The sequence below is a fragment of the Hyla sarda genome, chromosome 6 (genome assembly GCF_029499605.1).
Source record: "Hyla sarda isolate aHylSar1 chromosome 6, aHylSar1.hap1, whole genome shotgun sequence".
Classification (NCBI taxonomy): Eukaryota; Metazoa; Chordata; class Amphibia; order Anura; family Hylidae; genus Hyla; species Hyla sarda.
In genome coordinates this window covers 255,550,696-255,564,112 of record NC_079194.1, presented here as the reverse complement: position 1 = coordinate 255,564,112, position 13,417 = coordinate 255,550,696, and the positions used below count along the sequence as shown (strand labels likewise).

The 13,417-nt window shown below is 45.4% G+C and overlaps 1 protein-coding gene across 1 annotated transcript in view; it reads right to left on the bottom strand.

The window, feature by feature from the left end:
• EPS8L2 (EPS8 like 2) overlaps positions 1-13,417 on the bottom strand; it is a 258,012-nt gene that overhangs the window by 235,628 nt on the left and 8,967 nt on the right. The gene's annotated exons all lie outside the window — the stretch shown is intronic.

The following is a 13,417-nucleotide window of genomic DNA, read 5'->3' as shown; positions in this document are numbered from 1 at the left end:
TTCTAACACACTGTGGGAGGCCGAGCCGCGTCTTCTCGCGAGACCCTGCGCGCTCACGTGACGCGCTGACGTAGCGTGTACGAGAAGCGCGCAGGGAGCGAGATGAGAGGGCGGAGACGAAGAGAGGAGAAGAAAGCCGGCGTCACCGCAATGGCGACGGCCCGAAAACAACAGGTAATGGGTGCGAATAGCGAAGGAAAGGCACGGAACACCGGCAGGGGCCGGAAAGGGGACAAAACATGAGAAAACAGTGTATGAACGCCAGGGAGGGCGGATACGTCCAGAGATAAAGTACAAGGAAAAAACCATAAAAATAGGGGAAAAAGAGATGTAGAAAAGGCCCGGTGTATGAAGTATCTACACCGGGTTAAATAGCACAAAAGAGAAAATCATATGATAGAACATAAAACGTTGAGATCTGGATTAAATACTTATCTGATGTTAACACTGCTATTGAGCAGAAAGAAAGAGGAGGAGGTGGAGCTGGACTTGGTTAATATGGACTTAGATGGAAGAGGATTGGTCGGAATGTGGAGGGGGCGTAGATGGTTACTAGGTGACCAACACTCCCCTCTCTTTTTTCTTGGTTATTACATTTCATTGCATTTCTTTCTGCTATTGGGCTGAATAAAGAAGGATAATGCATTTGATACGAGCCTCCTGTCTGCCATAAAATCACTAGTTACGTGCTGTGGTTCCTATTCCCTCAATTCTTCTTTATGTAACAACTTGTATACTTTTTGAAGCGCCTATGACTAATATTGGTACTATTGTCCTGGATGTTTGTTGCACTATTTCCCCTGCCCCTTTTTCGATTCTTTTGGAGGATGGTACCTCTTTACTTGGATTTTTTGTGGACTTGGTGTAGTTTAGTGTAATTTGTTGATTTTAAATTGTAAAAATCCAATAAAAAAAAAATAATAATGTGGAAATGTAAACTGTCTCCACCATATCATAACACATTAAAGTCAAAAGCTTAACAAATGAAAGAAAAAGTACCATGAAAAGTGCAAATTCACTATGACAGGCATTTATCAAGCGATTTAGTTAATTTTTTTTTAACTAAAAATGTCGCAAAAATTTCGCACCTGCGACTACGTGATTTTTCGTGCGACATTTTGACTGGAAAGCGAGAAAAGCAAGTTTTCCAAAACTTAACTACGTAGTAATAATTTTAAAATGGACTACGGGTAGTCTAGTATTTATTAACTGCGCAAAAAAAAGTCGCAATAAGGTTAAAAATTGACTACATTTACTCCAGCTCAAACATGGAGCAGAAAAAGCTACTACCAAAGTAAAAAAGGAAAAATTGCTTACGTGAAAGAAAATTATCAACAGGCTGAAACCAGTTGATAAATAAGTCGCACATAAGCAAAAAAAAAGTAAGGAAAAAATTGCTAAAAAAAAAATACATAAGCAAACATTGATAAATGTCCCTCATTATGAACAAAAGTATTGGGCACCAGCTCCTACCAATGCAGTCTGACTTTAAAAACATTTGTGAAATCTTAACCCCTTCAGGACCAAGCCAATTTTGGCCTTAAGGACCAGAGCGTTTTTTGCACATCTGACCACTGTCGCTTTAAACATTAATAACTCTGGAATGCTTTTAGTTATCATTCTGATTCCGAGATTGTTTTTTTGTGACATATTCTACTTTAACGTAGTGGTAACATTTTTTGGTAACTTGCATCCTTTCCTTGTGAAAAATCCTAAAATTTGATGAAAAATTTGAAAATTTTGCATTTTTCTAACTTTGAAGCTCTCTGCTTGTAAGGAAAATGTATATTACAAATAAAAAAAATTTTTATTCACATATACAATATGTCTACTTTATGTTTGCATCATAAAAGTGACGAGTTTTTACTTTTGGAAGACACCAGAGGGCTTCAAAGTTCAGCAGCAATTTTCCAATTTTTCACAAAATTTTCAAACTCACTATTTTTCAGGGACCAGTTCAGGTTTGAAGTGGATTTGAAGGGTCTTCATATTAGAAATACCCCACAAAAGACCCCATTATAAAAACTGCACCCCCCAAAGTATTCAAAATGACATTCAGTCATCATTTTAACCCTTTAGGTGTTTCACAGGAATAGAAGCAGAGTGAAGGAGAAAATTCACAATCTTCATTTTTTACACTCGCATGTTCTTGTAGACCCAATTTTTAAATTTTTACAAGGGGTAAAAGGAGAAAATGTATACTTATATTTGTAGCCTGATTTCTCTCGAGTAAGCACATACCTCATATGTCTATGTTAAGTGTTCGGCGGGCGCAGTAGAGGGCTCAGAAGCGAAGGAGCGACAAGGGGATTTTGGAGAGTACGTTTTTCTGAAATGGTTTTTGGGGGGCATGTTGCATTTAGGAAGCCCCTATGGTGCCAGAACAGCAAAAAATACCCACATGCCATACCATTTTGGAAACTAGACCCCTTGAGGAACATAACAAGGAATAAAGTGAGCCTTAATACCCCACAGGTGTTTCACGACTTTTGCATATGTAAAAAAAAATTATTTTTTTTCACTAAAATGTGTTTCCCCCCAAATTTCACATTTTTCCAAGGGTTAATAGCAGGAAATACCCCCCAATATTTGTAACCCCTTCTCTTCTGAGTATGGAGGTACCCCATAAGTTGACCTGAAGTGCACTATGGGCGAACTACAATGCTCAGAAGAGAAGGAGTCATATTTGGCTTTTTGAGAGCAAATTTTGCTCGGGGGGCATGTCGCATTTAGGAAGCCCCTATGGTGCCAGAACAGCAAAAAATACCCACATGGCATACCATTTTGGAAACTAGACCCCTTGAGGAATGTAATAAGGAATAAAGTGAGCCTTATTACCCCACAGGTGTTTCACGACTTTTGCATATGTAAAAAAAAAAAAAATAATTTCCACTAAAATGTGTTTCCCCCCTAATTTCACCTTTTTGCAAGGGTTAATAGCAGAAAATACCCCCCAAAATTTGTAACCCCATCTCTTCTGAGTATGGAGGTACCCCATAAGTTGACCTGAAGTGTACTATGGGCGAACTACAATGCTCAGAAGAAAAGGAGTCATATTTGGCTTTTTGAGAGCAAATTTTGCTCGGGGGGCATGTCGCATTTAGGAAGCCCCTAAGGTGTCAGAACAGCAAAAAAAAAACACACATGGCATACCATTTTGGAAACTAGACCCCTTGAGGAACGTAACAAGGGGTACAGTGAGCATTTGCCCCCCACTGGTGTCTGACAGATCTTTGGAACAGTGGGCTGTACAAGTTTTCATTTTCATGGACCACTGTTCCAAAGATCCGTCAGACACCTGTGGGGGGTAAATTCTCACTGCACTCCTCATTACATTCCGTGAGGGGTGTCGTTTCCGAAATGGGGTCACATGTGTTTTTTTTTTTTTTTTGCGTTTGTCAAAACCGCTGTAACAATCAGCCACCCCTGTGCAAATCACCTCAAATGTACATGGTGCGCTCTCCCTTCTGGGCCTTGTTGTGCGCCCCCAGAGCACTTTGCGCTCACATATGGGGTATCTCTGTAGTCGGGAGAAATTGCGTTACAAATTTTGGGGGGCTTTTTTCCCTTTTACCTCTTGTGAAAATGTAAAGTATAGGGCAACATCAGCATGTTAGTGTAAAAAATAAAAAAATTTTACACTAACATTCTGGTGTAGACCCCAACATTTCCTTTTCATGAAGGGTTAAAGAAGAAAAAGCCCCCCAAACCTTGTAACGCAATTTCTCCCGAGTACAGCGATACCCCATATGTGACCCTAAACTGTTGCCTTGAAATACGACAGGGCTCCAAAGTGAGAGCGCCATGTGCATTTGAGGCCTAAATTAGGGATTTGCATAGGGGTGGACATAGGGGTATTCTACGCCAGTGATTCCCAAACAGGGTGCCTCCAGCTGTTGCAAAACTCCCAGCATGCCTGGACAGTCAACGGCTGTCCGACAATACTGGGAGTTGTTGTTTTTCAACAGCTGGAGGCTCTGCTTTGGAAACAGTGGTGTACCGGACGTTCTTATTGGGGGAGGGGGGCTGTGTAAGGGTATGTGTATATGTAGTGTTTTTAACTTTTTATTTTATTTTGTGTTAGTGTAGTGTAGTGTTTTTAGGGTACAGTCACATGGGCGGGGGATTACAGCGAGTTTTCCAGCGCAAAATTTGCTGCATCTCAAGATGCGAGAAACCCACTGTAAAAGCCTCGCCCATGTGAATGTACCCTGTACATTCACGGGGGTGGCGGGGCGGGGGGGGGGGGGCTTGCATCAGCTGTTGCAAAACCACAACTCCCAGCATGCATGGTCTGTTAGTGCATGCTGGGAGTCATAGTTTTGCAACAGCTGGAGGCACACAGGTTAGGAAACACTGAGTTAGAAACAGACAATGTTTCCCAACCAGTGTGTCTCCAGTTGTTGCAAAACTACAACTCCCAGCATGCCCAGACAGCTGAAGGGCATGCTGGGAGTTGTAGTTCGGCAACATCTGAAGGGCCAGATGTTGCTGAACTAAAACTCCCAGCATGCCTGGACAGTCAGTGCATACTGGGAGTTGTAGTTTTGCAACAGCTGGAAGAGCACAGATTGGAGACCATTATACAATGGTCTCCAAACTGGGGCCCTCCAGATGTTGCAAAACTACAACTCCCAGCATGCATGGTCTTTTAGTGCATGCTGGGAGTTATAGTTTTGCAACAGCTGGAGGCACACAGGTTAGGAAACACTGAGTTAGAAACAATGTTTCCCAACCAGTGTGTCTCCAGCTGTTGCAAAACTACAACTCCCAGCATGCCCAGACAGCTGAAGGGCATGCTGGGAGTTGTAGTTCGGCAACATCTGAAGGGCCAGATGTTGCTTAACTAAAACTCCCAGCATGCCTGGACAGTCAGTGCATGCTGGGAGTTGTAGTTTTGCAACAGCTGGAAGAGCACAGATTGGAGACCATTATACAATGGTCTCCAAACTGGGGCCCTCCAGATGTTGCAAAACTACAACTCCCAGCATGCCCAGACAGCCAAAGGCTGTCTAGGCATGCTGGGAGTTGTAGTTTTCAGACTCCTAGAAGCAGCAGTGAAGATCTTCACTGCTGCCTCTGAGGACCATATACTTACCCGTCGCTGCTCGTCCACGTGGCCGGTCCCGCGCTGCTCCTCGGTTCCGCCGCTGGATCAGGTAAGTCCGCCGGTCCCCACGTGTTCCCCCCGAATGCCGCAGGTCCCCGCGAGCCCCTGCAGCCTTCGTCCCCCGTTCTGCCCGACTTCCAGGGGTGGGCAGTGCGGGGGATCTGAACTTTCACCCCAGATCACTGTGATTGGTCCACAGGGACCAATCACAGTGATCGCTGACCAGGACCATCAATTGATGGTCCTGGGGGTGAAGCAGAAGTTGTCCCCTGCTGGAAACAGCGGGACTTCTGCCAGTTAACCCGTGCGATGCTGCGCATCGCCGGGTTAACTGCATGTCATTTATAAACACCGGGATGCGCGAACGCACTGCACAACCCGGCGTTTATATATGATATTCTGCGGGAAGGGGTTAATGTTTCAGCATAGCAAGACATGTTGGATATTTCTACGCTTCCATCTTTGTGGGAACAGCTAGGGTTTGTCCCTTTTCTGTTCCAGCCTGATTTTGCCTCAGTGCACAACACAAGGTCCATAAAGGCATGGTTGGGCAAGTTTAGTGTAGAAAAAGTTGACTGGCCCACACAGAGCCCTGACCTCAACCTCATACAACACCTTTGGAATTAACTATAATGAAGATTGTGAGCCTGGCATCCAGTGTCTGACCTCACAAATGCTTTTCTGGATTAATGGACATACATTCCCATGGCCACCATACACACTCCAAAACCTTGTGGAATGTCTTCTTAGAAGAGTGGAATCTGTTATTGACAACTATACATTAAAGGGGTACTCCCCTGGAATTTTTTTTAAACAGATTTGTAAATTACTTCTATTTTAAATTACTTCTTTTCTTTTAGAATTTCCTTTCTTTCTGACCACAGTGCTCTCTGCTGTCACCTCTGTCCATTTTAGGAACTGCCAGAGCAGGAGAAAATCCCCATAGCAATACTTTCCTGCTTTGGACAGTTCCTGGCATGGACAGAGGTGTCAGCAGAGAGCACTCTGGTCAGACAAAAAGGAAATTCAAAAAGAAAAGAACTTCCTGTGGATCATAACAGCAGCTGATAAGTACTGAAAGGATTAAGATTTTTTTAATAGAAGTAATTAGAGATGAGCGAATCATAGCTGACAAACCCGAATTCGTTACGAATTTCAGGAAATATTTGATTTGCAACTAATGCGAATATCGCCATGATTCTATTGCGCGAATCACTTCATGCTCCAGGGCATCTAAAATGGCGGATCCACATGTCAGTACATGGGGCAAGGGAAGCTGAGAAGGCGGGAAGGCAATGCAAGAAGGGAGGTAGGCGGGATGACCCTGAATCACATGCAGGATGCAGCCTATCAGCAGCCAGTCACCCCTGTTATGTCACAGCCCTATATAATCGGCAGTCATATTGCAGCCAGCCACTTCATTCATTACACTGCAGAGAGATAGATAGGGAAAGCCTGTGTGTGTGTGTTACAGCAGAGAAAAGCGCATTCCATCAGCGTTTAACATCCTCTTAGTCACATCAGCGTTCTTGTGGACGGAGAGCATTGTTTTTTTCACTGAAAATGATTTTTACTGCAGCTGCAGGCATTAACCTCGCAGTCACTTTCTTTAGCATAGTATTACAGAGAGGGGCAGATAGCTGTGTGTTGCCTCATACATTTCAACAAGCTGCATCAACTTCATAAACCTTAGCAGAGGTGGCAGGAATAATTTTTCAGCGCAATTCTGTGTCTGTGTTCCACAAAAAATCATCTACTGGTTATACTAGTCTGTAGACGGTATAATACCCACTGTCCACTCCTAATAGTCTGTGACAGAGTGCAATTTTGTGTTTAGTACACAGCTTTTTTTGGCTGCAGCACTGTTGTGTTCTACTGATGTTTTACAAAAATATATTTTTTTAGGGTACTGTAGCACATTTTTCTGCCCTCATCAGTGCATACTGCATACATACTAGTGTTGCTCACGAATATTCGCAATTCGAATATTATTCGCGAATTTCGCGAATATAGCGCTATATATTCGTAATTACGAATATTCGTTTTTTTTTTTTCACAGTACACATCACAGTGATCACCCCTCTCTGCTTCCAGCTTGTGTGGTGTAAAGAAGGCTGTAATACTACTGTGTGAGACTGGCGTGCGAAAATTCGCATATGCGAAAATTAGCATATGCTAAGTTTCGCATATGCGAATTTTCGTATATGCTAATTTTGTATATGCTAATATTCACATATGTTCATTTTCGCATACGCGCATTTTCGCATATGCGAAAATAAAACGAGAATGTAACGAATATGCGAATATTCGCGAATATATGACGAATATTCGTCCATATATTCGCGAATATTCGCGAATTCGAATATGGCCTCTGCCGCTCAACACTAATACATACATCTAAGTAGTGTACTATTTTATACCTGTTAATCTGTCAAGAGCCTATATAATGTGAAAGCCAGACAAAAGTAATCATCGGCTGGTGTTTAAAAAACAATTACTGTATTTTTAGGCGCATTGTAGTGCATTTTTCTGCCCTCATAAGTGCATACCGCATACGTAAATCATAAGTAGTGTACTATTTTGTACCTGTTAATCTATCAAGGGCCTACATACTGTGAAAGGACAGCCAAAAGTAATCACCGGCTGGTGTTTTAAAAACAATTACTGAGTTTTTAGGCGCATTGTAGTGCATTTTCCTGCCCTCCTAAGTGCATACCGCATACGTAAATCATAAGTACTGTACTATTTTTTACCTGTTAATCTGTCAAGGGCCTACATCTGGTGAAAGTCCAGGCAAAAGTACTCATTGGCTGGTGTTGTACACAGATACTTTTTTAAAGGAAATCTGTCATCAGAATCACCCGCACTAAACCTGTTACACAGGCTTGTAGTGCGGGTGATCCTGATTAAAACGCTCCTTACCTTGTTAAAAATGGTTCAGCGGTTCTTAAGATATCTATATTTTTAGTTTTCTGTTATTCCCTGGCTTGGGACTCAGTGGGAGGTGTTATCATCTGGGACTCGGCCACACGTCATTCTAGCTGGGCGGAGCTGCCGCCCGGCTCATGAATATTCATGAACTTATCCTCCTGGTCTAATTCTTCTTTCTCGGTCTGGTGTGGAGGGCCGCGCATGCGCCGCGTTCCGTACACCCGGAAGCGGCGTTCTCCCCCCGGCTTCACTCAAGCTGCGGCCCTATACAAGTAAGAAGATGGGCTGCATAAGTGAAAAGCCGGGGGTGGGAGGAAGGGAGGGACGGAGGGTGTATTTATTCACAAACAGGCCGAGAAAGAAGAATTAGACCAGGAGGATAAGTTCATGAATATTCATGAGCCGGGGCGGCAGCTCCGCCCAGCTAGAATGACGTGTGGCCGAGTCCCCGATGATAACACCTTCCACTGAGTCCCAAGCCAGGGAATAACAGAAAACTAAAAATATAGATATCTTAAGAACCGCTGAACCATTTTTAACAAGGTAAGGAGCGTTTTAATCAGGATCACCCGCACTACAAGCCTGTGTATCAGGTTTAGTGCGGGTGATTCTGATGACAGATTTCCTTTAAAAAAGTATCTGTGTACAACACCAGCCAATGAGTACTTTTGCCTGGACTTTCACCAGATGTAGGCCCTTGACAGATTAACAGGTAAAAAATAGTACAGTACTTATGATTTACGTATGCGGTATGCACTTAGGAGGGCAGGAAAATGCACTACAATGCGCCTAAAAACTCAGTAATTGTTTTTAAAACACCAGCCGGTGATTACTTTTGGCTGTCCTTTCACAGTATGTAGGCCCTTGATAGATTAACAGGTACAAAATAGTACACTACTTATGATTTACGTATGCGGTATGCACTTATGAGGGCAGAAAAATGCACTACAATGCGCCTAAAAATACAGTAATTGTTTTTTAAACACCAGCCGATGATTACTTTTGTCTGGCTTTCACATTATATAGGCTCTTGACAGATTAAGGTATAAAATAGTACACTACTTAGATGTATGTATTAGTGTTGAGCGGCATATTCGCGAATATATGGACGAATATTCGTCATATATTCGCGAATATTCGCATATTCGTTACATTCTCGTTTTATTTTCGCATATGCGAAAATGCGCGTATGCGAAAATGAACATATGTGAATATTAGCATATACAAAATTAGCATATGCGAAAATTCGCATATGCGAAAATTAGCATATGCTAATTTTCGCATATGCGGATTTTCGCACGCCAGTCTCACACAGTAGTATTACAGCCTTCTTTACACCACACAAGCTGGAAGCAGAGAGGGGTGATCACTGTGATGTGTACTGTGAAAAAAACAAACGAATATTCGTAATTACGAATATATAGCGCTATATTCGCGAAATTCGCGAATAATATTCGAATTGCGAATATTCGTGAGCAACACTAGTATGTATGCAGTATGCACTGATGAGGGCAGAAAAATGTGCTACAGTACCCTAAAAAAATATATTTTTGTAAAACATCAGTAGAACACAACAGTGCTGCAGCCAAAAAAAGCTGTGTACTAAACACAAAATTGCACTCTGTCACAGACTATTAGGAGTGGACAGTGGGTATTATACCGTCTACAGACTAATATAACCAGTAGATGATTTTTTGTGGAACACAGACACAGAATTGCGCTGAAAAATTATTCCTGCCACCTCTGCTAAGGTTTATGAAGTTGATGCAGCTTGTTGAAATGTATGAGGCAACACACAGCTATCTGCCCCTCTCTGTAATACTATGCCAAAGAAAGTGACTGCGAGGTTAATGCCTGCAGCTGCAGTAAAAATCATTTTCAGTGAAAAAAACAATGCTCTCCGTCCACAAGAACGCTGATGTGACTAAGAGGATGTTAAACGCTGATGGAATGCGCTTTTCTCTGCTGTAACACACACACACAGGCTTTCCCTATCTATCTCTCTGCAGTGTAATGAATGAAGTGGCTGGCTGCAATATGGCTGCCGATTATATAGGGCTGTGACATAACAGGGGTGACTGGCTGCTGATAGGCTGCATCCTGCATGTGATTCAGGGTCATCCCGCCTACCTCCCTTCTTGCATTGCCTTCCCGCCTTCTCAGCTTCCCTTGCCCCATGTACTGACATGTGGATCCGCTTGGGACTCAGTGGAAGGTGTTATCATCGGGGACTCGGCCACACGTCATTCTAGCTGGGCGGAGCTGCCGCCCCGGCTCATGAATATTCATGAACTTATCCTCCTGGTCTAATTCTTCTTTCTCGGCCTGTTTGTGAATAAATACACCCTCCGTCCCTCCCTTCCTCCCACCCCCGGCTTTTCACTTATGCAGCCCATCTTCTTACTTGTATAGGGCCGCAGCTTGAGTGAAGCCGGGGGGAGAACGCCGCTTCCGGGTGTACGGAACGCAACGCATGCGCGGCCCTCCACACCAGACCGAGAAAGAAGAATTAGACCAGGAGGATAAGTTCATGAATATTCATGAGCCGGGCGGCAGCTCCGCCCAGCTAGAATGACGTGTGGCCGAGTCCCAGATGATAACACCTCCCACTGAGTCCCAAGCCAGGGAATAACAGAAAACTAAAAATATAGATATCTTAAGAACCGCTGAACCATTTTTAACCAGGTAAGGAGCGTTTTAATCAGGATCACCCGCACTACAAGCCTGTGTAACAGGTTTAGTGCGGGTGATTCTGATGACAGATTTCCTTTAAGTGTTACGTAAAGCATTTTTCTGCCCTCATCAGTGCATACCACATATAAGTAGTGTACTATTTTGTTCCTGTTAATCTGGGCCTAGATACTGGTGAAAGGACAGCCAAAAGTGCACACCTGCTGCTGTTCTAGACAAATACTGTTTTAAGAGTAGTAAAGTATATTGTACTCCCCTCATATAAGCACTAAGTATGTCAGGCAGAGAAGTGCCAGGACATGCACAGAGGAGTGGCAGAGGCCTAAATACTTCAGGCAGAGGTCGCAGCAGACTAGGGGCGAGTGGCAGCAGGAGTCGCAGCAGGAGTCACAGCAAGAGGCCCGAGCTCCCGTTATCAGCTAGCGGTCGTGTCTCGACCAGCAACCCATCTGCCATCGTCGATTGGTTAACACGGTCATCCACTTCATCACAAGTGACATCTGACACCACCAGTCAACAGTCACTGGGTACCTCAGACACAACCCTCAGTTGGCATGGCCCGGGAGCAGTCCTTGTCCTCCCATTTCCTCTGTCCTATGCTGTTCCCTCTCCTACAGAAGTATCTTATGCTGTGGGTTCAGCTCCACTATTCACTGAGGTCGATCTAATAGAGGACAGTCAGCAGCTACTGCCCAGCCAAGAAGTGGAGGAGACATCTGCCGCTTCCTCCGCTAAGCGGGCAAGTAGTGATGAGGAGAGAGATGTGGGAGGCGGTGTTGCCAGGGTTCAGGGTCCTGAAGCAGACACTGTTGAGGAACCTGAAAAGGACATCAGTGACGTGCAGACACTTGTTGATGATGATGATGATGATGATGATGAAGCCGATCACAATTGGGAGCCGGGTGCAGAAGGGGCCTCATCATCATAAGGAGAAGAGAGTTGCAGGTTGCCCTTGAGGCAGCAGCTGAACCAGCAAGACAGTAGCATGGTTGGCAGTCAGCATGGTGGCAGAAGTGGAAATTCTGGAGCCAAACGTGCCCAGGGGAGACCACCTGCTTCGCGGCAGCCTACCTTCCTGGGAGGTAGTGGAACAGGGGTTCCTGGAGACGGCGGCAGTAGCAGTCAATTAGTGCAGACTGTTGGTGGGAAAATCAGCTACTCGGTGGTGTGGCAGTTTTTCATCAAGCATCCGGAGGAGGTTCACATAGCCACATGAAAGATGTGTAGGCAGAAGGTGAAGCGTGGCCAGGGTCCCAATGTTAGCACCACGGCCCTGCGTCAACATATGCTTCGCCACCATAAAGTGGCCTTGGAGAACCGTGGCTCCGATGTACTGGTCCAGCCTGCTGTATCATCCAGTGGCACGAAGCTCCCTCTTTCAGCCAGCCAAGGCTCCACCACCTCAGCCGAAGGGAGCTGTGTGTCATACCCTCCTTCTGTCGCTCTAGATGCTCCCGCTCCTCCCACTTTTAGTCAGCCATTCTGCCATTAATCCATCCGCGAAGTCATGTTCAAGAGACATAAGTATGCGCCCACTCTTCCAACGGCGCAGAAGCTCCTGTCTAAGTTGCTGGTACTGCAGTCCCTCCCTTTTCAAGTGGTGGACTCTGTACCTTTCAGAGAACCGATGACTTTTGCCAAGCCGAGGTGTAGAGTGCCAAGCCGTCATTTCTTTGAGAAGAAGGCAGCACCAGCCCTGCACAATTTTGTGGAAGAGAAGGTGGTCCAGTTGTCAGGATCCGGACTGGTATGCGGAGAGGACACGGGTGGTGGATCCTCTGTGTCAGTGAGGAGATGGCCTGGGCCGTACCAGAGGAATGGAATCTAAGGGGTTACTGGTTTTCACCAGAGCCCGCCGCAAAGCGGGATGGACTTGCAGCGGCAGGTAACCCCCAGGTCGTTCCACCCGATAGCGACTCAACCTCACTGACAGCTGAGACAGGCGCGGTACACAAGGGCAAGGCAAGAGCAAGGTCGGACGTAGCAGAAGGTCTGAGCAGGCAGCAATGGCTCGTAGTCAGGGGCAACGGCAAGGGTCTGGATACACAGGCAATGGAACACACAGAAACGCTTTCTCAGGGCACAAGGCAACAAGATCCAGCAGGGACAGGAAGGGGGAAGTGGGTTTATATGAAGTGGAAGTGCTTAGGAACTAATTGGGCCAGGCACCAATTAATGGTGCACTGGCCCTTTAAATCTGAGAGACCCGGCGGGCGCGCGCCCTAGAGAGCAGGGCAGGGCGCGCCGGGACTGAGCAGAAGGACGGGGCCGGTAAGAAACACGGGATGCGACCCGCGGACAGACCCGCCGAGGGACATAGAGCAGCACTCCGGGTCAGACTCGCAGACCGGAGCGCTGCAAGCAGAGGAGTAACGCCACGAGCGCTCCGGAGGGGAAGCGGCGCCCGGAGCACTCGGCGTTACAGTACCCCCCCCCTTTGGTCTCCCCCTCTTTTTGGAGCCCAGGAACCTAAGGATGAGTTCCTTGTCGAGGATATTGTCCTCGGACTCCCAAGACCTCTCTTCGGGGCCACAATTCTCCCAATCAACGGGATTTTTTTTTTTTACCTCTGACGACCTTGGAGGCAAGGATTTCTTTTACCGAGAAGACGTCAGAGGACCCAGTGACAGGAGCAGGAACGGTGACCTTGGGGGAAAAGCGGTTAAGAATGAGAGGTTTGAGAAG